Below are 16391 nucleotides of genomic sequence, written 5' to 3'. Positions count from 1 at the left end.
ATTTCTATGAAGCAAAGTTCCTGAATCCGCAGCAAGCCACCAAAATCATACCACTCAGTGTTCCCAAACTTTTTCCAATAAAATGGTGCCCCTCTTGTGTGGCAGAGCCTGTTGCCAGTTACAGAAAAAGCCCGAAAAACACATAGAGATGAAAGTTGAAAATGTATCAATTTTGGATGAATTGTTAACTGCGATGTTTGGGTCCAGGCTTGGCCATCACTCAGAAAAATCTACCAAACCCAGACATTTTTGAAAACTAGACACCCATGGTAGTCAAGGATGGTGTGAACTTTGGTACATCACACAAGTTTTGTTACTTTGAGTCACCTGCAAATGGCAAACTTTGGCTAAAACAATGGGCCCGATTCACAGAACTAACTTAAGACAAAATCCTAAACTTACTACTTTTGGTATTCACAGAAGTTAGGATTTTGTCTTAAGTTTGTCTTAAGACAGACTTAAGACAAAATCCTAACTTAAATCTGTCTTAAGTCTGTCTTAAGTCTGTCTTAAGACAAACTTAAGACAAAATCCTAACTTCTGTGAATACCAAAAGTAGTAAGTTTAGGATGTTGTCTTAAGTTAGTTCTGTGAATCGGGACCAATACGTTTGTCTTACATTCCCATGTGCAAAAGTTCCCGAATGTGTGGGGATTCACAAAATTCCTACACCCAACATTCCAGCTAGTCTTCTGATAAACATGTAACCCCCTTTGTGTTACTGGCCACATCACCCATGACAGGAAAGGCCCCAAAATGCAAAGTGGAGACATCAAGATTTCAGAGTTTACTTGAAAATTTAGCCATTTTGGCAAAGTAGGTAGCTGAAATATTTGGGCCCACATACACCAACCTACCAACCCATAAACGTCTGAAAACTAGACACCCAGGGAAGTCATGGTTGGGTTCACTTGCATGGATTCCATTATGCCTTTGTACCCAGAGTGGTTTGCAAACACTAAACTCTGGCTAAAATTACACATTTCCTTTCCCATTTTTTTAAGAAAAGTTCCTGAATCTGTTGAGATCCACAAAATTACTAACACTCAATGTTCCCACACTTCTTACCATTGAACACGTCACTCTCTCTTGCTCTGTGGGTGCAGGTGAAACTTGTCTAACACCGCCACATGGCAGTTTGCTTTGGCACATTGAGATTTGTCTTTCATTCTCCTGAAGTGCACTCACTGCACTGAATCCAACTTCTTCCAGTGTGTAGTTGTAAGTTGGGGCATGTCTGAGTAAGCCCTGTTTACCCATATGTAAGACAGTGTGAACATAACTGCAAAGATTCTTAGGCAGAACCTTCTAAGTTCCCACAAAATCACTTCCAGAATGAATAAGAACCTTATGTTTTTTAGGAGATGGTACTCCATTAAAAAAGAAGTGCTTGTCTGGGCCACCATTATATGCAGTGCATTGATGCATTGACTGCAATGCACTTGTAATCCGAGGGAAGGAACATCTGCCACAATTCAACAGAGGATGTTACTGTACCTTCCCCCTGTTCGTCAAAGGAGCTAGTGAGCCGCCCTAATTTGGTTGGTCTACCAATAACGTACCTGATTGTTAGGTTGCTTTAAGTGCTTGGTCCACATCTGACACTGATACGGGAACCAACCACTGTGTAGATAGTATTAACTTTAGTCCTGATGAATTGCCACGTGATCCTCCAAACACATTAGGCAAGAAACATGTCGACCACCATTCCGTAGCCACCACTGAACATTAGCTCAGTGGTGGCACACCTTTTCTGATTTTAATTGGGACCAGTCGGCTCGCTGATTAAATTGGTTTTGGAGTATCACTGTGCCTCATTTTAGCTATTTTTGCACAATTCCCCACACATCTTGCACCCACATCTACACTACGAGGCCCTAAAACCACACTGCACCCAACGGATTGGGAAAAAAAGATCTCCAATAAAGAGCCCCTCATAGGTGCCCATCAGGCATTGCAGTGCCGGCCTGATGAGGATCATGCCCTATGGTGAAGCATGACTCCCAGCCAGTTATGTGATAGCCCCAAATCCCAAAGTGGGATTCACCCTGTCTCCACCAGAGGGTTAGGGTGTTAAACCAACCCAGCCTCTTCCTCTTCTTCTCTCTTTAAGGAACTGCATACCATATCCGCTTGCTTGATCCCCCAGGGGCATGTATGCTGGACCTATAAGCGGCCTTTGTCCCTCCTTTTTTGATAAAGTAAAAAAATAAGCCATGGAGGATATGTTTCAGCACAACCATTTGCATTGTTAAATTTGAGTGCTCCACTTCAGTCAGTTTCCCAGAACTTTACTTTTGTATAGCATAAAGTGAAGCAAGTTGAAAAACACAGGCTGAGATGGGCACCTGGGATGGTAATGACGATTCTCCTCCTTCTTTCCTTGCTTCATACAAACTCTGCATCTGCAATATGGTAAACCCTTTTTTTCTTTTGTAGGAAGGCGGTTGGCAAAGTGCTGATATTCCATCCTTGCAACGTCCTCCACAGCAGGTGAAGTAGAGGCTACTGCTACTACTGCAGTAGGACTTTCAATACAGGTGGCTGAAAGTAAAGAAAGACACTCAGTCTTCCCATAGTAGTCTGATGATAGACAACATATGCGTTATATGTTGCCAGCTCGGTCAGGTGGACCCAATAATTCTGGTACCAAGTTTTTCAAATCACATGATTGAAGTAGCTAGTCATTTTTTGTGAACACTGCTCGTTCTTAAGATAATCAAGGATATATATATGGATGTATGAAATTACAACGCTGCTTTTACATCGCATGCTTTTACAACGCGGTTTCTACAACGCATACCATTACAACGCATAGTGCTTTGGGGTGCTGGATAGTGAATAGTTTAATTTACTATTGCAACTCCAGTCCCCGTGGATAGTAGGGAAGGTGTTGGACAGTAAATTAAACCTATTCCCTATCCTAGAGCGCCCCCCAGCGCAATGCGTTGTAATGGTTTGCGTTGTAAAAGTTGCGTTGTAAAGGCACTGCGTGGTAAAAGTTGCGTTGTAAAGGATGTTTCCCGTAGTGAGCACATATATTTGCTTCCTATCTGAGAATTTCACAGCAAACAGCTAGCGAGAATGTAACACACAGCTTTGGCCTTTTCAGAGATTCTTACAAACAAGCTCCTGAAGGGATCTTTTGTAGTGACTTTGAATTGTACCACAAGCCACAGTGCCAGAGCAGTAAAGCTCCCCGAACAGCTGGACTCCTGTATAGAAATTGTTCACATGAGTGTTATAACCTTTATGAAAGAGTGATTGAACAAAATCCTATACAATGTTCTCTCCAAATCCTACATGCAGAATTTATACTGCCTTCTCATGCACTCTCTCATGCGATATGAATAACAACAGAAGCTCTCACACAACAGATATAGAGTGATGCTGTAATGAGCTCTTTTGATTGGTATGAGCAGGCTGAACAGCAGCCAAGCTTTGTAAAGGATCAACTACTTCTGAACTAGAGTATACATCTCTTGAAACCGGGCAAGCAAATATACCACAACAGGACACATTTTGTACAACATGTTACAATATAGATGGTCCCAAGGCAATGCAGCAGAGTTATCACTCAAATGCAGCATATGAAGCAGAATCAAAAAAACAATCTATTGGCATGACTGATTGGAAGCAGGTGCTTCCCAAGCCATAGAAGTAGATCAATAAAGCTGTCCTCCTGGTGTGTGCATTTTTCCCTTGACAGTGTAAGGCCCCATGAATATTTTCAAATCCCAGGTGTAGTGGGTGTGCATAGGTGTGTCCCAGAATGAGGTCCCAGAGTTCCTCCATGCTTTCTCAGAAAATATTCAGCATGCAAATTAATTTGGTGGACTATTTCTTCAAGGAATATGTCTCCATAAAAAGATGGAAGTAGTCATAAATCTATCAGGAAGGTTCCAAGTGACCACTCTTGAGGTGCTCCACATGGTACCCTCCGACACTCCTGATTGGGCTACACTTCCACTGTCAACTGTACAGATTGTGCTTGCAAAGGGACATCACACCTTCCATGGTGATGCTTTTCAGAATCACTAGAAGATGAATCATCATGGGATGGAAGTTGCAGATTGAAAAATCACTTCATGGTTTTGATCGTAGATTCAGATGCAGTCGTAGTACAAGAACCTGTCTCAGAGCTCTCCTACATTATTGAGGTTAAGGCTTGGGCAGCCTTCATCCAATGAGACACCAGCTCTGTTACCTATCTAAATCTGTATTTCTCAAATGCTGTTGGATAGGTAGAAGACAGAGGTTCTCATAGAAAGGGTAATGTGGTGTATGTGTGATGTGAGCTCAAAGTGAGTAGTGCAATGCTGCGCGATTGAGAGTGTACTACAAAAGTAACAGACAGAAAAGATAATTGACTAAACCAAAAAATAAAAAGCTTGTCTGTCTGTAGTATGCATTCATGACACTTTTAGCAAATAACTTGAAAGAGAAAATAAAGAAATAGTAATTTCCTTTTCCCTTTTCTAGGGGAAGCCATGGCTCAATAGCCCCTCGCGCTCTCCCCTAACGAAGAGGAAATACATTATGCCACCAGGTAGCTTAACCCTGCACCAAACAAATTCATGCTTTTTGCAAAATTTAATTGTTGGGCAAACTGCCATGCCCTTGTCAGACTTTTAAAGTACTTACTACAATCAGAAATATTATTTTTGTCTCAAAAACCACATATTGCAATAGTTGTCTCCGGCAAGAAGTGAACTACTTTGTTGGCAGGTGTGCACCTTGTAAAAGGGCCAGAATGCTATCGCACACAGAGATGTGAGCCTATGGCTGAAGTGGGCTGACCCATTGCACCATAGTGTATGGTGTAGGAGGACGCATAGAAATAAAAACACGCTGGAAGATGAAGAGGGCTGGCTAAAAAAACATGTCTGTTGCCATTTTCCATTCCCCAAGGGCGGTAGTCATCGCTCCAGATATTCCACCGGCCCATGGCGCACCACTTAACTGCTTCTGGTGCCCATGTCATGAATGAGGGGGCAGAGATGGGGGTGGAAGAGCCCGAAGATTAATGCGGAAGAGAATCTAGGTCATCTTTCAGCATTTAAGAAGTGGGGGAATTATACCATGCAAGCATCAGAGGTTTCCCCATTTTCCCATTTTCTCCATTAAAAATTAGATGCTTGTCTTGGCCGAAATTCATATGCAGCACGTTGATGCATTGACTGCAATTCACTTGTAATGCGAGGGATGTGACAGCTGCTTCAATTTGACAGAAGATGAAGGTAGGAAGCAGGCCGCAAGTAGGACCTATATGCACCTATTTACTGGTGCCCCTAAAGATATTGCGGCTCAAATCTAATTTGGGATGAAAAACAGTATTAGATTATGGTACTCCTTTGGATGAGCACTGTTAGAACGATGTTCTAAATTAGATGAGTAATTGCAAAGGATGCATAGGCCCCGAGCTGGCTGAGTAAGGGGTAGGTCTTCCGGCAAAGCAGCTGTGGCTGAACTGATGTTAATAGTGTAACGTACGTTTCGCCTATTCCTCGAAGGAGCTAGTGAGCCGCCCTAATTAGGTTGGTCTACTAATAAAGCACCTCATTGTTAGGTTGCTTTAAGTGCTTGGTTCAAATCTTACACCAATACAGGAACCAACCACTGTGTAGATAGTATTAACTTGATCCTGATGAATTGCCACGTGATCCTCCAGACACATTAGGCAAGAAACATATTGACCACCATTCCGTAGCCACCACTGTCCATTTTCTCAGTGGCGGCACACCTTTTCTGATTTTAATTGGGACCAGTGGGCTCTGTGGTTCTGTAATTCTCAAACCTGACTGCATTTTAGTTTTGCCCTCACGTAGGCCAGTGAAGTAGGCCCAACGAACAAGTTGCCTTGCCTTCTGAGTTCGTGCATATATTAATTTGGGTATCTCTGACTCTGAATGAACTGCAGAGAGAGTAACCCTTTTCACCTGAAACTGACCTTTTGCAAAACCAGTTTCACTAGCTGATTGTTGTCTGAGTTTTTCAATCACTGTTCAGGACCTCGTTAACCTTTAATTTCCTTGTGCATATCTTATCTTAAACAATATCTAAATGGTTTCTTTCCTTAAAACGTTCTTTTCTGAAACATGGGTTTTTGCCATGTGTCGTGACTGCCATCTGGTGTTACTTTTTATGTAGGCCTCAGAAGTTAGTCTGTGAGCAAAGCAGTCTGACCTATTGTGAATCATATATATATACATTAACCAAGGATTCCTTCGTGCATTGGAGTTAATTTCAGAAGTTGGCCTTTCACCTAGGAATTGACCCTGCCAAGCCAATTTCCCTGCAAGATCGTTATTTACTTTTCCAATCATCATCCAAGACATTTGTTAACTTTTAAGTTTCTTTACGTATCTGTTATCTTGCACATTATCTGAAACTACTTTTCTCTACTGTTTCTTCATTTCATGGGTTACGCTTTCAATTAAGGGTTTGTGCGGGCCTTCCAGATTATTATTTAGATATGCCTAAATATTAACTTGTGGGTTGGGACACTGTAAAATGAGCTTTACTGTATGATCCTGTGTGGGAGTGGTGTGGCGCTGCGGCCAGGGCGATTGACGCTGGAATCTGGGGATCAGGGTTTGATCCCCGGCACCGGCGGCAGGTTAGCCCAGCACCATGTGACTCTGGGCAATAGTTTGCTTAATCTTCCCGACGGCCCCCAGCGCCTAGAGACCCTTACGGGTGATTGTGCGCTTTACAAATGTGGATTATTGTGTGATGTCATGTATTTGCTATTGGTTGAATTTTGGTGCAGGGGCGTGCATTTTAAATGTACCTTTTTGTGTATAAATAGGGATGTCTCACTGTTAAGTTAGGAGAAATCCACAGGAAACCATGTAGAAGTTGATAAAGTAGATTTATTCTTCATGAAGTAAACTTCATCCGGTGCGCGATGCTTCCGTCCAGAGCGAACCTCAACGGTGACTGGCCACTCGTTGAAGTCAACCACCGAGTGGGCGCATCGCGCGTGGATGTGTATAATCAAATCATAATACAATGCACGTGATCGTGTCGCACGTGAATGTATAATCGAAAGATAACATGTTAATTGATAACATCGCGCGATACATATAATTAATTGAGTAATCACTAAATAAGTAACCATTACATCACCTTCCCGCTTTCAATAATAAATGAAAACGACATAAATATAAAACATATGAAAAACATCAGAAAGAACCATCAAACCTTAATATCTGATAAAATCATTGAATTTCTTAGGTGTTCTGATGGTTCTGCCATGAGAAGAAATAGTGTGCGAAGTGGCAGTAATGGTGAGTGAAGATGTGTTATTGAGTGAATGAACATGAATATTTGAAGGTTGAACATGTGTATCAACAGTTTCATTCACATTAACAGGAGAATTCAACCAATGACTCCAATCAAGATCTTCAACAGTTTCATTTCTTTTCATTCTAATGATGTTTGCTTGATGATGGGAAACTTTTACAAGGTGACGTTTGTTCCACCAACCCTTATTATCAATGAAAGCAGCCCCCTTACTAACTTTAAGAACCTTTGAGGGTTGAAAGAATTTGGACGCACCCTTTTTTACCTTAACATGTTTTTTATCAAAACCCAGTCATCTACAGAAATCTCAACATGTACAGCATTACACTTTGTATCAAAATTTTTCTTCATAAGTATCTGTTTGGCATCTACTCTTTTGCGAATAGCACCCATATCAATTTTCTTGTTACCGGATAGATTCTGAAGCCAGGAAGGAAATAATTTAGAATGAGAACCTCTGTTTCTCAACAAGGTAAAAGGAGAGACTCCAGTAGTACAGTGTGGGGAAGTGTTGTAATGCCAAACTTTCTCTCTAATGAAGTTAACCACGTTTATTCTGCTGGACAATGCCGTTTGGAGACCCTCCTTTATAACTTTATTTCCTCTTTCTACCAAGCCATTAGAAGATGGGGAATATAAAGCAACCTTGAGTTGTTTAATGTCTAAATCACTAAGAAACTTCTTCATCTTATCCGAAACGAAATGAGTGCCATTGTCGCTAACAAGTACTTTAGGGGCACCCTCTACTTCAAAAATTCTTTTCAAAAATGAAATAGTAGAATCCTGAATCAGGTGCTTTAATAAATTCATGATACATCCACTTACAATAATAATCAACTAATAAAATAACATATTTACATTCTTGGTCTAGAATGGAATAAGGTCCTGAGAAATCAATACCGACCTTTTCCCATGCTGTATGTGGAAATTCAGTAGGAGATAAAGGGACTTTCAATGTATGCCAATGTTTGTCAGCAGGGCCGGACTGGCTACCGGGCATTTTTGTGTGCTGCCGAGCTGGGGGCTAATTTCGTTGATGGGGACCTGCGTGTGCTGAACAAAGTTTGTTTTGCTTTTTTTATTTCAAAGGACACGCAGGTCCCCATCAACGAAATCAGCCCCCACAGCAGAGAAATTAGCCCCCAGCTTTGCAGCACACAAAAACGCCCGGTAGCCAGTCCGGCCCTGTGTGTCAGAGACTAGGCATTCCGGGAAAGAATCAATTAATTTCCTGACCTGTACATCCATAGAGGGCCACCAGTAGTGTTCCTTAATTCTCATGATGGTTTTGGTAATCGCTAAATGACCTTTATGAGCTTTGCCTATAATTAAAGGTCGTAATTTGAATGGTGGAATAAATTTGTCAGATCTGCGAACAATATTATTTTCGACTGAGAGTTCATCAGAAACTTGTGAAAACCTACGTAATTCACCTTCCAAACATCTAGGTTCTGGCCATTTAAGAGTGGAATAATGGATAACTTTTTGAAGTACTGGGTCGTTCTCACATGCAGCCTTCTAATCATTCTCTGCTAAAACAGGGGTTAACTCACTAACAGCGTCCACCATGGTGACACATTCAATATCTTCGGAAGAAATATCATCATCATCATCCTTTATCTTGGAAAGTCTTGACAGGCAGTCAGCCCTAAAATCCTTACCACCACTAATGTGTTTGACATCGAAATGAAATTCCTGTAGTTTAGAGACTAACCTCATCAGTCTAGCTGACAAACATGAAGAATTTACTTTATTGAAGATATAGATAAGGGGCTTATGGTCAGTAACTAACTCAAATTTACGACCCCAAATATACATTCTAAATTTCTGGACTGCCCATACACAAGCTAATGCTTCTCTTTCAATGGTGCTATATCTGGTCTCAAATGTCTTAAGTGAACGTGAAGCAAAAGCTACTGTTTGTTCGTTGCCTCTTACATTTTGGGTTAATACTGCACCCAAACCAGTGATACTTGCATCAACTGTTATGACAGAAAGACAATCATCCCTGAAAGCATGAAGTGCTTTAGCAGATACAATTAACTTTTTAACATCACTAAAAACTTTGTCTAATTCAGGGGACCAAATGAAGCTGCAGCCTTTTCTCAATAAACTGCGAAGTGGTTCAACCAATTGGGAATAAGCAGGGACAAATCTCGCATAGTAGTCGGCCAGACCGAGAAAAGATCTGAGAGAATCTTTGTCTGATGGGGGTTTTGCGTCTTCGATGGCTCTGATCACAGAGAATTTTGGTTTGATCCCATCACGGGATACAGTATGGCCCAAATAATCTAGTTCTTTAACTGCAAATTTACACTTGTCTCCACGTACAGTCATTTTTTTGGACATTAAAATGGTGAGAACACCTCTTAAAATCGTGTTATGCTCCTCTAAAGACTTAGCATAAATCAAAATGTCGTCCAGATAAGCTTGGACCCCAACCCAAGTATGGGTCCACTACACTAAAAAGGATGGTGTTTTGCAATGGCCCCCACATGGTAGTTTTGAAACAGAGATTTTAGACAATCTAGAAATTAAGCTATTTAAGAAGAAAGCCCGGCCGGCAATGTTTGACTCTTTCCGCCTTTGGCGTAAGGAAGCCAAACAGAGAGAAATAAGCAAGCAAAGAGAGATAGGAAAGATAAAAATATGTCAGTACTACAAGCTGCTAGACAGTTTAAGGAAGATGGAGAAGAGCGTGCGAGTGAAGTTTTAGATAGACAGCACGCATACCACAGAATTCTGCGCAAGCAGCAGAGTTGATTGCATTGACAAGAGCGTGTGTGTTGTCAGAAGGAAAGAGAGTGAATGTTTACACCGACAGTCAGTATGCGTTTGGAGTTGCCCATAGTTTTGGGCGTTTGTGGAGAGAGCGTGGGTTCCTTACTTCGCACGGAACCAAAATACAGCATGGGCAGTTGGTGAATGAACTTTTGGAATCTCTCACTCTCCCAAAGCAGATTGCAATTGTGAAGTGTAGTGCGCATAAGAAAGTTGTGGACGATGTTGGTCGAGGGAATGCGTTTGCGGATGAAGTTGCGAAGGAAACGGCGAAAGATATGATGAGCCGTATGTATGTTGCAGGCCCAGCTAATTGGGTTATGGCTGGTGGAATGTGTGAAGACACAATAGAAAGTGTGAAAATGATTCAGGCTGAAGCTACTGAGAAAGAAGTGAGTGTTTGGAAAGAAACTACGGGTATGTTGGATTCGACAGGTTGTTGGGTTGAGGTGTCAGAACACCAGCGATGGATGTTGCCAGATGCATATGTGCTCCCAGTGGTTACAATGGCTCATGGAATGGCTCACATTAGTTCGAAGGGAATATGCAAGTTGTTGGCTCCAGTTTGGCAGAATGCTGGAATTCCGAAATGTGCAAAGAACGTGGTGAAACATTGTATGATTTGTTTGAAGTACAATCCTGGTAAGGGAACTCCAACTCCAGCTGGTCATTTTGCTCCTCCGATGTATCCGTTTGAGGTGATACAGCTAGATTATATACATATGGAGAGATGCAACAATTTGAAGTATGTCCTTGTGGTTGTTTGTGCCTTTTCCAGGTGGATAGAGGCCTACCCCCTAAAGGATAATACTGCCTTGTCTACAGCCAAGGTTTTGTTGAGAGAGTACTTCCCTAGGTATGGTTTGCCGAGAATTGTATGGTCGGACAATGGGAGTGAATTTGTGGGTCAAATCATGAAGAAAGTGTGTGCTGGATTGGGAATAAATCAGAAGTTCCATGCAGCCAATCACCCCCAGTCTGCTGGACTTGTTGAATGTTACAATGGTACCTTGAAGCTGAAATTAGCTAAGGTACAAGCGAGCACTGGTCTTACATGGCCGGATGCCTTGCCGTTGGCTCTTTTGTCAACAAGGACGACTGTGCATTCTCGAGTGGGACTTAGTCCATATGAAATTATGTTTGGTCGTCCGGCCAATGTTTGGGGTGTGCCTCGTCCTAAAGAATACAGCAGTATTGAGTACCCTATGTTGGTGGATTACTTACATGACTTGACTGCTAAATTACGTGTTCTCCACCAACAGGTCTATGACAGTTTGCCGACAGCTACTACAGATCCAGGTCACAAGATCCAACCCGGCGACTATATTCTGACAAAGAATTTTCAACGAACAAAGAATTTGGAGCCGAGGTGGACTGGACCACATTTAGTTTTGTTAGTGACTCGAACTGCTGTTAGAGAAGCTGGTAAAAAGAACTGGGTGCATGCCACCCATACGAAAAAAGTTCCTTTGCCTTTACCGTATGACCAGTGGGTGAGGGATGGTATAGCTGATACAGATTGCGAGCGAGTCCCCACATTCGTGCCTTTTAGTGATGCTCATTTGACATGGACATGGTCAGAACGCGAGGATGACAATGTGCTGCAAGTAGCTGTTCCTCCACGTTTGAGATTGGACACTACCGAACCTGAACTTTTGTTTACGGACCAAACTGTGCCGACTAAATCAGTTACAACCTCCGATCTCGAAATAAATAAAGGGACTTTGAACATTATTTTTTTTTTTCACACTAAGACCAAAAAGAGAAAATTTCTTCAAGTATTTTGCATTTGACTTTTGTTTTTCTTTTTCTCTTGCATTTTCTGAAATTGTATTATGGTTTTCTGTTAAATTTTTGATTGGTTACCATTTGCCAGTTGCAGGGTCACGTAGGAGTACCAACGGTTCAGTTTGTGACCTGAGTAGTGGCAGTAGGTCTGCAGGACTTGCAGTGTCCCTACGACCTGCTAATAATCACAGCTGAAGTACTCTATCAAGATTGCGTGAGCGACATTCGAAAATGGAGATTGTATTGAGGAATGACGATAAAAGGCAAGAGATGAAAAACCGATATTATAGAATGTTGTTCTCCAAGTGTGGTATAGCTTTATCTATTTTAATACTTTTATGTATTCTATTAGCTACTATATTCTGGTTTGTTCCTTCTATACAATTGACGTCTGCACCAACTTCTCAACCTACTCTTTCTTTTTCTACTGTTTCTCCACATGAGTTTCGTACGTTACCTGAACATGAACATAGACGAAGATCAGAATTTGTGAACAATTTGTTTATACAGATGTTGCACCAGCATCAGCTAGTCATAAATACCACGAATTGTTGGGTGTGTGGTCTTATGCCACATACTACAGATAAGGGAATGCCATATTTGGTTTTGCCTTTTTCGCCTAACGGGTCAGTTTGGGCACTCCAATCAATGTTTATCTATGCGAATGAAGCCTCTCCTGTACGTTCCGTCAAAGACAATGCAAGTAATAATGCCTTGATACGGGGAATAGTTGATATGATTAGAGATATCGATGTGTATAACGCTATCCCTAGAGATGTGGTAAGAGCATATGTCGGTTGGAATAAGACGACATATAGTGCTAGCTTGACGGAGAAAGAAAGGCAGCGAAGGTCTCCTCCTATTTGGATTGTACCCCACCGAGATGTCATCTTTGTTTGCAAGGCAATGGTCAGAATCCGAGAGCTCAGCTTGGTAAGAGTGTGTGTGTTCACACATCACGATAGAGCATACACATGGTTGGCATCTGATTTTTCAATATTACAGCTGAGCTTCAAGCGGATCGCCTTATGACATTACAGAACCGTTTTGTTTTAGATATTATACTTGCAGATAGAGGTGGGGTATGCAAATTGATTAGATCTAGTTGCTGCGTTTTCATACCAGATAATGCCCCGACAGTGTACCAAGCCATCTCTAGACTACATAAGATCTCTGAGTCTATTCATGTGGATGAAGGAGAATGGTCGTTGATGGGATGGTTATGGGAGTTGTTGTCCAAATGGGGATGGAAGTTTCTGACATTTCTAGGTATGGCGTTAGCTATCCTTTTCTCGTGTTGTTTATGCATCCAGTGTGGTCCCGCCATTTGTAGTCTTTGTACTATGATCTGTGTGAGAAGGCCAGTCCCGAGAGAAGTGAAGGATAATAAGATGATGTTACAGCAACACCTTGATGACCTGATGAGAATAGATATAGACCTAGATTCAGATTGACATGAGTTTAGGTTATTGCCTACGTAATGGCAAAAGGAGGGACTGTGGTTCTGTAATTCTCAAACCTGACTGCATTTTAGTTTTGCCCTCACGTAGGCCAGTGAAGTAGGCCCATCGAACAAGTTGCCTTGCCTTCTGAGTTCGTGCATATATTAATTTGGGTATCTCTGACTCTGAATGAACTGCAGAGAGAGTAACCCTTTTCACCTGAAACTGACCTTTTGCAAAACCAGTTTCACTAGCTGATTGTTGTCTGAGTTTTTCAATCACTGTTCAGGACCTCGTTAACCTTTAATTTCCTTGCGCATATCTTATCTTAAACAATATCTAAATGGTTTCTTTCCTTAAAACTTTCTTTTCTGAAACATGGGTTTTTGCCATGTGTCGTGACTGCCATCTGGTGTTACTTTTTATGTAGGCCTCAGAAGTTAGTCTGTGAGCAAAGCAGTCTGATCTATTGTGAATCATATATATATACATTAACCAAGGATTCCTTCGTGCATTGGAGTTAATTTCAGAAGTTGGCCTTTCACCTAGGAATTGACCCTGCCAAGCCAATTTCCCTGCAAGATCGTTATTTACTTTTCCAATCATCATCCAAGACATTTGTTAACTTTTAAGTTTCTTTACGTATCTGTTACCTTGCACATTATCTGAAACTACTTTTCTCTACTGTTTCTTCATTTCATGGGTTACGCTTTCAATTAAGGGTTTGTGCGGGCCTTCCAGATTATTATTTAGATATGCCTAAATATTAACTTGTGGGTTGGGACACTGTAAAATGAGTTTTACTGTATGATGCTGTGTGATGTCATGTATTTTCTATTGGTTGAATTTTGGTGCAGGGGCGTGCATTTTAAATGTACCTTTTTGTGTATAAATAGGGATGTCTCACCTTAGTAAATTTGAGCAGTTTCTTGAGTTGTACACCGTGCTGTATTACTGGGATTTCTGCTACTAGCTGCAGCTAATAAATTTGATCTCTGACGCCACCTAGAAGTATTCCGTGTCTCTGTATACCAAGGCAAGGGAACCTAGAGGACTTCGGGCGTGTCCCTGACGCCGCTGGGTACTTGAAAACCCGGTTCTTCAGCTCGCTGATTAAATTGGATTCGGAGTACCACTTTGCCTCATTTTAGCTCTTTTTGCACAATTCCCCACACACCTTGCACCCACATCTACACTACGATGCCCTATACCCACACTGCACCCAATGGGTTGGGACAAAACGATCTCCAATAAATAGCCCCTCATAAGGTACCTGTCAGGCATTGCAGTGCCGGCCTGATAAGGATCATGCCCTATGGTGAAGCATGACACCCAGCCGTGTGTGTGAGGGCCCCAAATCCCACAGTGGGAGACACCCTGTCTCCACCAGAGGGTTAGGGTGCTAGACCGACCCAGCCTCTTCCTCTTCTTCTCTCTCTAAGGAATTGTATACCATATCTGCTTGCTTGATCCACCGGGGGCACTTATGCTGGTACTATAAGCGCCCGTAGTCCCTCCTTTTTTGATAAAGTCAAATAATAAGCCATGGATGATATGTATCCATGCACAACCATTTGAAGTGTTAAATTTGAGTGCTCCACTTCAGTCAGTTTCCCAGAACTTCAGTTTTGTATAGCATAAAGCGAAGCAAGTTGAAAAACACAGGCTGAGATGGGCACCTGGGGTGGTAATGAGGACTCTCCTGCTTCTTTCCTTGCTTCGTACAATCTCTGCATCTGCAATCTGGTAAACCCTTTTTCTCTTTTGTAGGAAGGTGGTTTGCAAAGTGCTGATATTCCATCCTTGCAACGTCCTCCACAGCAGGTGAAGTAGAGGCTACTGCTACCACAGCAGTAGGACTTTCAATAACAGGCGACTGAAAGTCAAGGAAGAAAATCGGTCTTCCCATAGTAGTCTGATGATAGACAACATATGTGTTAGATATTGCCAGCTGAGTCAGGTGGACCCAGTAATTCTGGTACTATGTCCAATATTTTCAAATCACATGGTTGAATTATCTAGTCATTTTTTATCAACGCCACTTGTACTGATGATAATCAAGTATATATGCTGTGTTCGAACGACCAGGTGAATGGAGTTGTGGATATGAATTGGGATGTTTGAACCCCCGCTGAACCAGCGCTTGGTGTCGGAAGGCGCGGACTATTCAAGCCTGGGGTGCTCCGGTCATAGGAGGGTCACCCACAAGCGTCTGTGTTTGGTGTCATCAGCGGGAAGCGAGGGGAACCTGCTCAAACCCGACAAAAAGCAAAGGACTTCACATCGAACAAAGCGACAGGAATGTGTTCAAATTATAAATAACAAGAACGAAAAACATTAATTGGTGCATCACGGAACATTGAGTTCACACCGCTTCCGTTCTTGTTTCCCATAGGAGGAACTGCCGCTTTGAACTGATTGAAGCCCCGCCAATGAGGTGACTAGAAGTATGTTAAATTTGGGGGCTGAGCAGAGGACTAACTAGAGGCTTGGCACTGAAGAAGGTACAATTAACCGAAATGCATCTTCCGAAATAAAGCCATCATGTTGATTTATCCCGTAGTGCTCCGTGTGTTCACTGTGCTAGCGAGGCAAGAAGGTTTCACCCACCTGACGGAGGCACCCGCTGCTGTGTTCGAACGACCAGGTGAATGGAGTTGTGGATATGAATTGGGATGTTTGAACCCCCGCTGAACCAGCACTTGGTGTCGGAAGGCGCGGACTATTCAAGCCTGGGGTGCTCCGGTCATAGGAGGGTCACCCACAAGCGTCTGTGTTTGGTGTCATCAGCGGGAAGCGAGGGGAACCTGCTCAAACCCGACAGAAAGCAAAGGACTTCACATCGAACAAAGCGACAGGAATGTGTTCAAATTATAAATAACAAGAACGAAAAACATTAATTGGTGCATCACGGAACATTGAGTTCACACCGCTTCCGTTCTTGTTTCCCATAGGAGGAACTGCCGCTTTGAACTGATTGAAGCCCCGCCAATGAGGTGACTAGAAGTATGTTAAATTTGGGGGCTGAGCAGAGGACTAACTAGAGGCTTGGCACTGAAGAAGGTACAATTA

Source organism: Lissotriton helveticus, chromosome 10, assembly GCF_964261635.1.
Source record: "Lissotriton helveticus chromosome 10, aLisHel1.1, whole genome shotgun sequence".
Lineage (NCBI taxonomy): Eukaryota > Metazoa > Chordata > Amphibia > Caudata > Salamandridae > Lissotriton > Lissotriton helveticus.
This window is presented reverse-complemented; position numbering follows the sequence as displayed.